The sequence below is a fragment of the Ambystoma mexicanum genome, chromosome 6p (assembly GCF_040938575.1).
Source record: "Ambystoma mexicanum isolate Mex_15411 chromosome 6p, UKY_AmexF1_1, whole genome shotgun sequence".
Classification (NCBI taxonomy): domain Eukaryota; kingdom Metazoa; phylum Chordata; class Amphibia; order Caudata; family Ambystomatidae; genus Ambystoma; species Ambystoma mexicanum.
In genome coordinates this window covers 1,296,612,140-1,296,624,210 of record NC_090935.1, presented here as the reverse complement: position 1 = coordinate 1,296,624,210, position 12,071 = coordinate 1,296,612,140, and the positions used below count along the sequence as shown (strand labels likewise).

The window sequence follows — 12,071 nt, the reverse complement described above, 5'->3', positions numbered from 1 at the left end:
GCCATGGAAAAGGACCGCCTCCGGGACATTGAGCAGGAGTTCGATGATGCCCTGGCCCGGGACATCAAAAAGTGAGCCGTCGGACTAGCCCGCTGCCCTTGTAAATAGTTAGATAATGTTAGGTTTCCTTTGTTTTTTTCTTTATTTTGGTTGCGCTTGGACAATGCACCACGTTTCTGTATATAGTTTTTCATTGGGTAGTATTTTTGATAGGTTTCATTTCTTCAGTTAGGATCATGGACCCTGGATTGTTCATCTGTATATAGTTCACTATTGGATTCATCTCTTTTTTTTGGATTTCCCCATGGAGCAACGGTTTTCACTTTTGTTTTTCCCTTGGATTTGCTTTGTTGGACTGTGACTTTGGACACCTTTCCTTTGGATTATGATTTCTTGTTTTTCATTATTTTACAGACATGCAGCTTTTCTTTTTTTATTCCCATTGTTGTTTGTTTGATTTAAATTCCATTCATGTTGCTTTTAATACATTTTTTTCTTCATACTTCGATGTGTGGTATTATCTCATTGGTTTCATGCATGTCATGATATGGGTTTTCACATTCACTTGCAACCATTGTGTGTGTTTGCGGACATGTGTTCATTTACATACTTGCCATTGGGTTTGTATCATGTAATTGCCTTTTCTATGTGGGTGGATGCAATACTTGGTTGGGTCTTTGGGCTGGGGAGGCTGGCCATAAGGGCCATGATTGAGGATCGTCATGACCTGGGGGCAGGGGGATATGAGTGGGGGCCTGCTGGCAGGTGCCCTGCACTGCTGGGGCGTGGGTGTTCAAGGGGACATGAGTGGGGGCCTGCTGGCAGGTGCCCTGCACTGCTGGGGAGTGGGGGTGCAAGGGGTCATGAGTGGGACATGAGTGGGGGCCTGCTGGCAGGTGCCCTTCACTGCTGGCGGGTGGGTGTGCAAGGGGACATGAGTGGGGGCCTGCTGGCAGGTGCCCTGCACTGCTGGGGGGTGGGGGTGCAAGGGGACATGAGTGGGACATGAGTGGGGGCCTGCTGGCAGGTGCCCTGCACTGCTGGGGGGTGGGGTGCAAGGGGACATGAGTGGGAGCCTGCTGGCAGGTGCCCTGCACTGCTGGGGGTTGGGGGTGCAAGGGGACATGAGTGGGGGCCTGCTGGCAGGTGCCCTGCACTGCTGGGGGGGGTGCAAGGAGACATGAGTGGGACATGAGTGGGGGCCTGCTGGCAGGTGCCCTGCACTGCTGGGGGGTGGGGGTGCAAGGAGACATGAGTGGGGGCCTGCTGGCAGGTGCCCTTCACTGCTGGGGGGTGGGTGTGCAAGGGGACATGAGTGGGGGCCTGCTGGCAGGTGCCCTGCACTGCTGGGGGGTGGGGGTGCAAGGGGACATGAGTGGGACATGAGTGGGGCCTGCTTGCAGGTGCCCTGCACTGCTGAGAGGTGGGGGCGCAAGGGGACATGAGTGGGACATGTGTGGGGGCCTGCTGGCAGGTGCCCCTGACTGCTGGGGGGTAGGGGTGCTGGGGGACATGAGTGGGAAATGAGTGGGGGCCTGCTGGCAGGTGCCCTGCACTGCTGGGGGCAGGGGTGCAAGGGGACATGAGTGGGACATGTGTGGGGGCCTGCTGGCAGGTGCCCTGCACTGCTGGGGTTGGGGGTGCTGGGACACTTGAGTTGGTGATCATATTGCAACATGACATGTGGCTTGGCTGGGGGGCATGCCCATGGTGGATGTCCTGCCTGCGGGACATGACCAGGGGTGTGGGGTAGTCCCCTGTGGTGTGGGCTGCCTGCAGGGGCCGTGGAGGGGGTAGAGGGGACACCTGGGAGGACCCACACTGCCAATTCACGTGTAGGACTCCCTGCGCACCCCCAAAATATGCGTTCCCTACTCTGACAGCAAAATCGCGTGTGAAACTTCATGTGCAGCCCAGTAATACACGTACCCTACTCCAATTGCGTGTGAAACTTCCCACGCACCCCTGAAATACACGTACCTAGGCCAATCGCATGTGAAACTTCCCGCGCACCCCTGAAATACACGTACCCAGGCCAATCGCGTGTGAAACTTCCCGCGCACCCAAGAAATACACGTACCCAGGCCAATCGCGTGTGAAATTTCCCGCGCACCCCTGAAATACACGTACCCAGGCCAATCGCGTGTGAAACTTCCCGCGCACCCCTGGAATACACGTACCAAGGCCAATCGCGTGTGAAACTTCCCCCGCACCCCTGAAATACACGTACCAAGCCCAATCGCGTGTGAAACTTCCCGCGCACCCCTGAAATACACGTACCCAGGCCCAATCGCATGTGAAACTTCCTGCGCACCCCTGAAATACACGTACACAGGTCAATCGCGTGTGAAACTTCCTGCGCACCCCTGAAATACACGTACCCAGGCCATTCGCGTGTGAAACTTCCCGCGCACCCCTGAGATACACGTACCCAGCCCAATCGCGTGTGAAACTTCCTGCGCAACCCCGTAATACACGTACCCCACTCGCACACGCCCTTTCGCGTGTGAAACTTCACGCGCACCCCAGTAATACACATTCCCCGCTTGGCGTTTGCTGTTTGGCAGCCCTGTAAACTGGTCCAAGGTTAGCACAGCCCTTTGCGCTGAATTGGGAATTTTGATGGCTTTTCCTTGCGCGAGGGCGTTCTTGGGGGCGTAACTGGCACTGCTGCAGGGTCGCTGCGCCACTCTGCGCCACAGCTGGTTTTGGAGGCTAAAATCCATGAATACGCTGTGCGCGGAAATCGATTTTAGCGCACGCGGCTGGCGCAGACATTCGCACGCGCACACTGTGCGCCCGCCGCGTGCGCCACTTTTGTGCGAAATTCTATGAATTACCCTGTTCATTGGTTTTCTTCTCACATTTACTGGATTTATGCCATTAGGAAAGGCTATGTTTTTGGTCTCCGAACTCTTTGTAGTCCGTCCTTCATGGCCATTTCTAAACACATCTCTTTTGTTTCAACGTAATAATGTGACACTGTGATCAGCTGATCATGCTGGTATGTTAGTAGACATGTTCAGGTAACTACTAGCTTTGACATATATATAATATTGGGAAATCTGTGATTATGTTAGCAACGAAATTCTGCTGATCGAGTGAAATTAAGGGAATAGTGAAGTATATACCCAAGCAGTTTTTTACTTTCCGTGAGTGTATCGTTGAGCTTGGTTACTTTTTCACATACTTATTTTGAGTGCCATTACCATAGGATCTGTTCCTTCTCACCACAGATTGGCGAACTTCTGTATATACATCAGGTATTTCTCTCACAGATTATAATCACGGGTGTGATCTCAGATGGACTATGTCCCTCTTTGACATGATTTATGATTTTTATAGATTGGTTTGAATCACGCCATAGTCAAGTGTTTTCTACCCTGCAGGATTATGACAGGTGCTTTGATCACTTTGGGCCACCTGTGATGTAATAAGGCTTTCTATGGGTGATAGTTGAGCCGCAGGAGGGAAGTTGGTTTGGATCACATTTGTCACTTGTGTGTTTCAAATGTCCCTCCACTAAACTTTAGGTGCACAATTATGGCACAATTTGAATGATATGGACTTTATGACCTATTGTACTTTTGAAAAATCTCTTGATGAATATGAATGTGCCTTTATGACCTATTGTATAATATTTATGAGCAACGAGTAAAATTAAGAAATGAGGGGCCGATTCATGGAAAAAACGTGCGCCGAAAATCTTGACGCAAGCAGGCGCAAGCAGGCACAAGCATGAAAAAACAGGCGCGTGCGATTCATGGAAGTCCCTGCGCGTCTTTTCCTTGGGATGTGCGCCAAACCCGAGCGTGGCGCGCACGGGCGCACACCTCATTGCAACAGCTCAAACGCTGTGCGTGATGCGCACAGGGAAAGCGCACAACATCCGCGCACACACCAAAAAGGGAGCGGGACATGGGGCGTAACACGCGGAATGGGGAACAATGCGTGAAAAAGAAGGCGTAACTGGGGAAGTACTGCTGGGAAATACACGGAAGGCCCACACGCACGCGAACCACACGTATTCATGGAATCGAATAGGGCAAACCCACGCACGGGCAAAGACACGCAAAGGCCTAAACACGTCTGTCACACAAAGGCAGGCGGTAGCTTCCCTGCGCATTACAAAAGTGTGCACAAATAAAAAGCACGTATATACAGCTATGATGAATGTCCCATACTGTGGCCCCCTAGGATAAATGAGGTGCACGCAACACACAGGCACCCCAGAAAAGAAGAAAAAGAGACAAGCGCCCCCCAGTAGCTCACGTGCGTGCAAAAATGACACATGTAGTATGGTGTGGCAGCCAGGAGCCCAAAAAAAACATGCACGATCAACAGGCAGGCCAGTATTGCCGTAATAAAAAGGGGTACACGACAAACACGACACCCGCTGTGTGGAAAATAGCGTGTGCGTGTATTTCAGGGGTGCGCGGGAAGTTTTACACGCGAAAGGGCCCTGTGCGAGTGGGGTACGTGTATTACTGGGGTTCCTGGGTAGTTTCACATGCGATTGGCCCTGTGCGAGTGGGGTACGTGTATTACTGGGGTTCGCAGGAAGTTTCACACGCGAAAGGGCCCTGTGCGAGTGGGGTACGTGTATTACTAGGGTTCCCGGGGAGTTTCACACGCGATCGGCCCTGTGCGAATGGGGTACGTGTATTACTGCGGTTCACGGGAAGTTTCACACGCAAAAGGGCCCTGTGCGAGTGGGGTACGTGTATTACTGGGGTTCGCGGGTAGTTTCACATGCGATTGGCCCTGTGCAAGTGGGGTACGTGTATTACTGGGGTTCGCGGGAAGTTTCACACGCGAAAGGGCCCTGTGCAAGTGGGGTACGTGTATTACTAGGGTTCCCGGGGAGTTTCACACGCGATTGGCCCTGTGCGAATGGGGTACGTGTATTACTGGGGTTCGCGGGTAGTTTCACACACGATTGGCCCTTTGCGAGTGGGGTACGTGTATTACTGGGGTTCGCGGGAAGTTTCACACGTGAAAGGGCTGTGTGCGAGTGGGGTACATGTATTACTGGAGTTCGCGGGTAGTTTCACACGCGATTGGCCCTGGGCGAGTGGGGTACGTTTATTACTGGGGTTCCCGGGTAGTTTCACACGCGATTGGCCCTGGGCGAGCGGGATACCACTCACCTTCTGCCTTGTGTGTAGAAGAACGTGTAGCCAACACCCACCCGCTGTGAAGTAATAGCGTGTGAACCCCAACGGCTAGAAAACACATGCACGCACCCCATGAAAAGCACGTACAGAGCAATGGAAAGCCAAGTGGGAATTTCAACCCGTGCCAGGGCAACACCCGTGCGCGATACGTCACAGACGCGCTTACGCGCTAAGGGCCTTTGGTCCAATGAAATCGCGTACGTGTGCTGACGCGCTTACGCGCTAAGGGCCTTTCCTCGGATTTCACACTGACGTGCACTTTTTTCATGTGCCAGTTCACTCCGTATCAAGCTGGCCACGCGTACACACACGGAAGACCATGCTCCTGATCTGAAGGCCATTTTCCTGCCCCCCAGAGCCCTGAGCACGCACCCACCTGCCATCTGCTGCTGCCTGACTGCCTGTTGCCCACGTGCCCTGCTATTTGGTGCCTGCACGTCAGCCAGGGTTCCAGTTGCTGTGTCCACCCCTGCTGGAACAGAAGACTCCCGACTGGGATACCATCGCTCCACAGCCCAGCCCCAGGACCCAGTTGCCCACCCACGCCTGCCTCGGGGGTCGCCATGTTGGGGCAAACACCATCTGAGACCACTGGCGACCCCCAGCCAGAGAGGCAGAGGGCCACCAGCTTCAGTGTGAAGGAAGTTGGTGTCCTGGTGGAGCATGTCCTGGGGCATTATGATGCCCTCTTCGGAACATCACGCGCCAACAAGGAAGGACGGGAGAGGATCTGGGACGACGTAGTGGTTGCCATCAACGCGGAGGGGGTGGCAACCCGCGACATCAAGCACGTCAAGAAGCGCTGGGAGGACTTCAGGTCCAGGACCGTCCACAAGGCCTGGCACCTCGCGGAGGGGGGCCGGGTCAGCATGAGTGACATCCAGATGAGGGTCCTGGAACACGTATGCCCAGCGCTCCATACCCAGATCCTTCAGAGGAAGACCCGTCTGGAGTTGAGCGGTAAGTGGCCAAGCATTGGTGTGCGAGACAGGGCATTTTGCAGTCTGCTGGTAGTCTGATACTTGCCTGTATGTGTGACATGGGCCATGTATGGATGTGTGTGTGCAGGGACATCATGGCCATGCATGTGAGACCAGTAATGTGTGAACCACATGGTTGGTGCATGAGTTCCAATGCTACATGGGGAGCTGTATGGCAAAGGCACACATGAAAGCATGCCAGTGTCTGTTCTTGCACATGGTCGGGGTGTGAGGGATGGGTGCTGCTGTCATGTACATGTATGGTGCACATGTGTGCGTGTCTGAGAAGTGTGTCTGTGACTTCCATATGCCATGGATTCATGACACATGTCCGTGATGATGTGTAGATTCACTCATGCAGTGCGGTCACCGTTGTATGCACTGTGTCTATCCACTGTGTCTGTGGTGTACAAGGAATGATGCATGGCCCTCCGGTGATGTGTGTGCATGGGATCAGTGTGAGCCAGGATGCATGTGAGTTTGAAGGCAACATTTTGATTAATAGAGGCCCTTGTACGTGGATGCTGATGTTGATTGCAGGCGCCATGCCTGTTTATGCATGTGTGTTGCGTGCATTCACCCATGTGTTGTGGAGGGACAGGATGGAAGTGACGTTAGACACTGCCACTCATGTGTTATTGCTTCCTGTCTAGGGGAATATTGTACTGTACCCTGATGCTTGTGTTCTATGTCTCCCTCTATGCAGGGTCAAGTGAAGAAGAGGGCGGAGACGGTGCTGTGGAGCCAAGCGGCGGGGATGCCTCCACTGGGCGGCGATGCAAGGCCCAGCCACCCTCCCAGGACTTGCCATCATCCGGGAGCTAGGGGGCTGGTGCCACGTCTGCCACTACGGCTGTGGCGGAAGGGCTGGGTGAGCCCCCACAGGGGCTTGCAATGGCGGAAGACGGTACGGAGACATCCAGATTGGTGGTCTCCATAGAGGAGGAGAGGAGGAGCCCACTACTGAGCCACACATGGGGCCTGGTGGGGCTAGTACCACTGGTGCAAGTGGTGCAGTCCAGGGCCAGAGTCAGGAGGCAGCACAGGTCACCGCGGAGGGGCCTGTGCATGTCCCTGTCCTTGACCCTGTGACTGTACCACCATGCACCTGCAGGGAGGCCCCATCCAAGGCCCGTCCGCAGGTAGGGGAGAGTGCCATGTCATCTGCCTCTCCACTACCTGCGGACGAGGGGTCCCACGAATGTATGGGCTCCGTCCTGGTTGGAGTCGCGTTGCGCACGTGTGTCATTCGTGATGACGTGCGTTCTTCCTGGGCGGAGAACGAACGCCATCACGAAGAGCAGCGTTGCGACGTGGCACTGTTGGGAGGGGCCCTGTTTGGTGGGTTCCTACATGTGACGCGCACTCTGGCGGACCTCTCCTCCTCTGTGGAGACTATGCGCCAGTCGTTCTCCCTGCCGTCTTCAAGCCCAGATTCCACAAGGGCCCCCTCTGGACCTGGCCTGACCAACATAGCCAGCTTGGTGGAGATCCCATCCCTACCACAGTCGGGCGTCGGCGGTCCAGCAGGGGTGGACACCACAACTGGAGACCAGCGGATGGAGGATGTGCAGGCATCATCGGACAGAGCACATGGACAGCAGCAGCAGCAGGAGCAGGCTCTAGGTGGGAGCATTGATGGCTCGGGGCCATCGACATCAGGGGGCAGGCATCAGCCAGAGGGTAGGAGGACCATGGAATGGATGTGTCTTCCATGTGGCTGCGGTTGTGCCAGCGCATAGATGCGGAGCGGCGGCGGGTGGAAGAGGCGCGGCTCACCATGGTCAGGGTGGAGTTCTCCATGCGTCGAGCATTGAGGAGGGCAGAGTGCCTCGAGGTGACTTGCGGGGAGTTGGAACAGGCCAAGAGTGCCTCCCTGCGAGACCTTGGAGCCAGGGCAGAGGCCCGTCTCTGGGACATCGACATGGAGTTCGATGATGCCCTGGCCCGGGACACCACAGAGTGAGCCGCAGGACTTGTCCGCCGCCATTGTATATAGTTAGATAGTGTTAGGTTTCCTTTCCTTTTCTTTTTTATTTTGGTTGCGCTTGGAACAATGCACCATGTTTTTGTATATAGTTTTTTATTAGGTAGTATTTTTGGTAGGTTTAATTTCATCAGTTGCACTCATGGACCCTGGATTTTTCATTTGTACATAGTTCACCATTGGATTATTCTCATTGTTTTTATTTTCACCATGGAGCAATGGATTTCACTTTCTTTTTTCCCTTGGATTTGCTTTGTTGGACTGTGACTTTGGACACCAATTCTTTTGGATTTGTTTGGATTATGATTTCTTGTTTTTATTCTTTTACGGACATGCAGCATTTCTTTAATTATTCCCATTGTTGTGTGTTTTCTTTTAATTACATTCATGTTGTGTTTAATACATTTTTTTCTTCATACTTCGATGTGTGGTATTATCTCATTGGTTTCATGCATGTCATGATATGGGTTTTCACATTCACTTGCACCCATTGTGTGTGTGTGACGGACATGTGTCCATTTACATACTTGCCTTTGGGGTTGTATCATGTAAGTGCCTTTTCTATGTGGGTGGATGCAATACTTGGTTGGGTCTTTGGGCTGGGTAGGCTGGCCATAAGGGCCATGATTGAGGATCGTCATGACGTAAGGGCAGGGGGACATGAGTGGGACATGAGTGGGGGCCTGCTGGCAGGTGCCCTGCACTGCTGGGGGTGGGGGTGCAGGGGGACATGAGTGGGGGCCTGCTGGCAGGTGCCCCGCACTGCTGGGGGGTGGAGGTGCAGGGGGACATGAGTGGGACATGAGTGGGGCCTGCTGGCAGGTGCCCCGCACTGCTGGGGGGTGGGGGTGTAGAGGGACATGAGTGGAACATGAGTGGGGGCCTGCTGGCAGGTGCCCCGCACTGCTGGGGGGTGGGGGTGCAGGGGGACATGAGTGGTGGCCTGCTGGCAGGTGCCCTGCACTGCTGGGGGGTGGGGGTGAAGGGGGACATGAGTTGGTGATCAGTAGTGCACGCTGACATGTGGCTTGGCTGGGAGGCATGCCCATGGTGGATGGGCTGCCTGCGGGAAATGACCAGGGGTGCAGGGTAGTCCCCTGTGGTGTGGGCTGCCTGCTGGGGCCGTGGAGGGTGTAGAGGGAACACCTGGGAGGACCCACACTGCCAATTCATGTATAGGACTCCCTGCGCACCCCCGAAATACACGTACCCTGCTCAAATCGCATGTGAGACTTCACGTGAACCCCAGTTATACACGTACCCTGTTCGCACAGGGGCAATCGTATGTGAAACTTCCCACGTACCCCTGAAATACACGTACCCAGATCTAATCGCGTCTGAGACTTCACGCGAACCCCAGTTATACACGTACCCCGCTCGCACAAGGCCAATCGCGTGTGAAACTTCCCGCGCACCCCCCGAAATACACGTACCCTGCTCAAATCGCGTGTGAGACTTCACGCAAACCCCAGTAATACACGTACCCCACTTGCACAGGTCCTTTCGCATGTGAAACTTCCTGCGAACCCCAGTAATACACGTACCCCACTCGCACAGGGCCAATCGCGTGTGAAACTTCCCGCGAACCCCAGTAATACACGTACCCCACTCGCACAGGGCCAATCGTGTGTGAAACTTCCCGCGAACCCCGGTAATACATGTATCCCACTCGCACAGGGCCTATCGCGTGTGAAACTTCCCGCGAACCCCAGTAATACACGTACCCCACTCGCACAGGGCCAATCACGTGTAACTTCCCGCAAACTCCAGTAATACACGTACCCCACTCGCACAGGGCCAATTGTGTGTGAAACTTCCCGCGAACCCCAGTACTACACATACCTCACTCGCACAGGGCCTATCGCGTGTGAAACTTCCCGTGAACCCCAGTAATACACGTACCCCACTCGCACAGGGCCAATCGCATGTGAAACTTCCCGCGTACCCCAGTAATACACGTACCGCACTCGCACAGGGCCAATCGCATGTGAAACTTTCCGCGAACCCCAGTAATACACATACCCCACTCGCACAGGGCCTATCGCGTGTGAAACTTCCCGTGAACCCCAGTAATACACGTACCCCACTCTCACAGGGCCAATCGCGTGTGAAACTTCCTGCGAACCCCAGTAATACACGTACCCCACTCGCACAGGGCCAATCGCGTGTGAAACTTCCCGCGAACCCCAGTAATACATGTACCCCACTCGCACAGGGCCTATCGCGTGTGATACTTCCCGCGAACCCCAGTAATACACGTTCCCCGCTTGGCGTGCTGGTACAGGGTTAGCGCAGCCCTTTGCGCTGGATTGGGGATTTTGATGACTTTTCCCTGAGCGAGGGGCGTTCTTGGGGGCGTAACTGGCGCTGCTGCAGGGTCGCTGCGCCACTGTGCGCCACGGCTGGTTTTGGTAGCTAAAATCCATGAATACGCTGTGCGCGGAAATGGATTTTAGAGCACGCGGCTGGCGCAGAGATTAGCACGCGCACACTGTGCGCCAGCCGCGTGCGCCACTTGTGCGCTAAATTCTATTAATTACCCCATGAGTCTCTTTGAAATATTATTGTTAATTTGGTTGATATGTTCCCCTCCTTTACAATATACTAATTTGTTTTTTTTTACTCATTTCGTAGATGACCCCTGAAGAAAGGAGCTCGCTCTCGAAACATTCTGGGATTCTTAACCTTGGAAATACTGAAATTAAAAGAAGAGGATCTTCACGAAATTGAGGAGTACAAGTCATTAATGAATATATGGTTAAAAGAAATTGAATTGATTTCCGCTCTATTCAGAAGTGAGTCATATTTATCCAAATTCATTTTTAAAAAAATACTGCCTGTCTCTATCAGACAAATTTGTGCAGGGGACGGGAGTCTCAATTGATTTGGAGACCAATTTTATTGCAAAAATAACTTAGAACATAAGTGTTTGAAGATTGCTACTCTGAATGGAACATTTTAAGAATAAAATATTTTACAAAAAGGCATGTCTACAAATGACAACAATGTCCTTCAACATGCGATCGCACATATCACTGACAGCAATCATTAATGCAGAATAAAAAATGCATGTAAGTGCAGGTCGGCAGGCAGCAGCCAGACAGAACATGCACTTCTTCGTGTGCACTGATAGTATATGCTGAAGCCCAGCAGGTCGACCTGTCATGTCCCATGTCCCTTCTGAATGCAGGCCGAGGCAGTAGGATTAATTCTATGGTGGTTCGCTTGGCTAAGTGGTTACGCTTTTATGCAGCCTGTTGTGGGCCAAAGGAGCATGGGCCACACCTGCATTTGTGAGCAAGCACAAAAGGACACCTGCGCTACTAGTGCGCCCGTACCCCAACAGAATGCACAGGCTTAGACTTGAATGAATTGCCACCCATCCTAAGTCAGCCCAAGGCCTGCTGCCTTCAGCCCTAGAGCCTAGCAGCAGGTCGCTGAGTTCAACGTGCTGAATGGATGCAGTTTGTCACTAGAGCACGGCACAGCCCAGGCCGCACCTGCACATTTGTATGTGAGCACACTAGGGCACGTGCGGATTGATGTCCCTCACAATGCGCAGGCGCAAGCCCCAAATCCACAGGCAGAATCATGTGCACCACACCCAGGATGGCTGGCCTGGATGCCATGTTCCCCCTCTCCCTATTCCCGCACAGTGCACCACCACCACAGCCTGGCTGGCTACCCAGCCCTGAACGGCAAATGCTCAGAACAAGGAGGTTATATACCGACAATGAGATGACTCTGAGTCATTTAAGTAAAGTTTACCGTAAAAATAAAGAAATGCAAATTGTAATTTGCAATTGCAATCAAAATGAACTAAAGCAAGCAAAACATGATTTGATTATCTATTTATCCTTCCCCCAAAAAAGAGGCCCTATGTCCCGAAGCCTATCAGGGAAGCTCCCGGTGTCCCTGTGGGCCAGT

The 12,071-nt window shown here is 53.3% G+C and overlaps 1 long non-coding RNA gene across 1 annotated transcript in view; it reads left to right on the top strand.

The window, feature by feature from the left end:
* Positions 1-10,912, top strand: part of LOC138511038 (uncharacterized) — a 152,529-nt gene extending 141,617 nt beyond the window's left edge. Inside the window, exon 2 of the long non-coding RNA XR_011280553.1 lies at positions 10,779-10,912. This is a non-coding gene — a long non-coding RNA (uncharacterized lncRNA). The remainder of the gene's footprint in view (positions 1-10,778) is intronic.
* Positions 10,913-12,071: the final 1,159 nt, after the last annotated feature.